Genomic DNA, 3,196 nt, shown 5'->3' on the forward strand with positions numbered 1-3,196 from the left:
CCCCACTCCCTCTCTCTCTCTCTTTCAATCACACTCCTTTATTCTTTATATCTCCCCACCGTCGCAGTGCACCTGCTTGCTTTCTAAGACAACATTTTTTTATATTATATTTTTTCCCTCTCTGTTGTATTCCTGCTTTTTATTATTATTATTATTATTATTATTATTATCATCATCATTATTATTATTATTATTTTCTTCACAGCATACAAGACTAGTTCTTATATATTATTTTATGCTTAAGTTGCTCACTGGAATATTTTTTCCCTCATTTTTACCTGTAACTGAAAACTATTTTTCTAAACTATAAATAATTCTGAGATGTTTATTCAACGAGTTTCTTTAAACACCATCATCATAAACAAATACGTGCAGATTTTGCTAAGATTGGTTATTATAAGCATTTCACAATTCCAACGCGAATTTGGATTAACACGTCTATTTTCGAACTACCCTAAAACATTATAAAAATAACACCCAAGAATCTATTATATTCAGGAAACCTTAGCAAATAGATTTAATAACGCGTTCATTAGTCTCTAGATGTTATTAACGAAAATACTTAGCGAATATAATAAACGATATAACTAGAATTTAAATTATAGATTATCATTGAACTGATTTTGTCTGACATTCCGTCGGTTGCGACGACGAGTGTCCGAGTGGGTCCGATCAGCGGAACAGCCTGTCGTAAAAATAACGTAAACGATATAACTAGAGTTTGAAATATAGATTATGAAGGAGAGATGCTGTCATTGATCTGGTTCTGTCTGGCATTCTGTCGGTTGCGACGACGAGTGTCTCAGTAGATCCGATCAACGGAACACCCTGTCGTAAAATGCACGTGAACGATATAACTAGAGTTTGAAATATAGATTATGAAAGAGAGATGGTGTCATTGATCTGGTTCTGTCTGACATTCCGTCGGTTGCGGCGACGAGTGTCTCAGTAGATCCGATCAACGGAACAGCCTGTCGTAAAATTAACGTGAACGATATCACTAGAGTTTGAAATATAGATTATGAAGGAGAGATACTGTCATTCATCTGGTTCTGTCTGGCATTCCGTCGGTTGCGGCGACGAGTGTCTGAGTAACACAAGCACTGCTAGACAGAACAGCCACAGTTTTCTACTTTCATACTATAATATTTCAGACTTGTCGAACATATTTCATACTGAAGTACTAGATATGGTATGTGTGAAAATAATCTGGGTTCTACAAATGGAAAGCTGTGATTATAGGACTGGTCATTGGGAGTTTCTCAGAAATCATAAAAACAACGATGATATTAGAATTTGGGACTTAAATATTATGTTATCTTCTCAGAAATACCTAAACACTAAGACAGTTTTCTGCGCTTCACAAGCGTATAGAAAACACGTTGGTTCTGGCAGCAGCATCCTTAGGAATAGACGGGTACACTAGTTCCTACCAGATTCCAACACGTAAAAGATGAAGAAAAAAAAAACAGTGGCTAGAGTTGATTCATTTCTGCTGAAAACAATTTGCTGGAAAATTATAAGTTTCACATATGTTGATACAGCATGGGTGAGCACGATAGAAATTTGCATAGGAACATTTCTATAGAGAAACTTTTCCTATATAAAACATTTACATAAATGAATAGACATTATATTAGATAGAATTATCCATAAATAATTGTTTTCCTGAAATGCTTTGCTGCAAGGAAAATGTTTAAATTGCTAAAGGATGTGTAGAATTTACGCTAAAATGATTTTCTTTTACAGGTGTGTGTGTGCATAAATGAATAAATATATTTATATTGCAGAGTAAAACAAACACGACTCCGGTTTAGTGTCCTTGTAAGAATTTTTTTTTTTTTTTTTTTACTGCGTTTAGATTTATTACGGTATAAATATTTAGGCCAAACTGGTTACGATGAATGATTCTATGATGCGAGGAAATTTCAGGAATAACACGTTTTGTGCTGAGAGACCGTTTAGTTTAATGGTAGAGCACTCAACCGCTATCTGAAGGGTACAGGTTCGACTCCCATAGACGCCTGCTGGCAACTTGTTTCTGTTTTATAAGACTAAATAGCTGATATTTCTTTGCTGTTTTTACACCTATATTGCGTTCGAAATTTACTTTCTTGTTTGTAAAATATAAGTTTATTATTCATACTGTTGGTAGCGCAGACATTAGGATACGAAGAGGATGATAGTTACATTCTCCATGTTTTTGATGCATGAAAATACAAGAACATCTGCATATAAACAAACTTTAACAACCTTTAATTTGTCGCCTGAATATCGGCAACGGATTTCCTTTGTTATCAATTTCATTATATAAGCATATGCATGCATACATACATACACGCATACATACATACATACATGATGGCCGTCCACTGGTGACCGAGGAAGACCATTGCCGACCTTCAGGAACATTGTGCGCTCTAGGACTAACTTATACTTTGCATTTGCGGCTCCGTTGGTGGCAAATGAGCCCTGCTCTTGACAAGCATACACGACTGCAAACATTACAGCCCAAGCTTTCTCCATTCACTATACGAGCCGTGTGCTTTCGCGCAGCTCGTTTAAGTTCTTCATACTGGATACGTGCTCTCTCAAAAGTGTCGATCTCCTCCTTAACCTGCTTCCTCCATCTATGGTGATGACAGGCATTGTTCTGCCAGTCAGTCTCCTGCATATCACAGGCCTTTAATGAGGACTTGACACGGTCCTTAAATCACAGCCTTGGTTTCTGCCTGAGTCTCCTTCCATTCACAAGTTTTCCATATAGCAACTGCTTAGGAATCCTGCTATCCTTCATTCTAATAAGGTGTCCAGTCCAACGTAACCGTACATACATACATACATACATACCTTCAACACACCCACATTCACATCATCACGAACTCAAAACACACACTTATCAATGCAAACATATAGAAAGGCGCGGCTGTGTGGTAAGAAGTCTGCTTCCCAACTATGTTGTTCGGGATTCAGTCCTACTGCCTGACACCTTAGAGAAGTGTCTTCTACTATAGCATCGACCGACCAAAGCTTTGTGAGTGGATTTGGTAGAAGGAAACTGTAAGAAGCTTGTATATAGATAGATGAACACACACACATAACATGCACAAACGCGCGCGCGTGTGTGTGTGTGTGTGTGTGTGTGTCTCGGTGTCTGTGTTTGTCATCTACCAGCGCTTAATAACCTGCATTGGTT

This window comes from Octopus bimaculoides, chromosome 4, assembly GCF_001194135.2.
Source record: "Octopus bimaculoides isolate UCB-OBI-ISO-001 chromosome 4, ASM119413v2, whole genome shotgun sequence".
Classification (NCBI taxonomy): domain Eukaryota; kingdom Metazoa; phylum Mollusca; class Cephalopoda; order Octopoda; family Octopodidae; genus Octopus; species Octopus bimaculoides.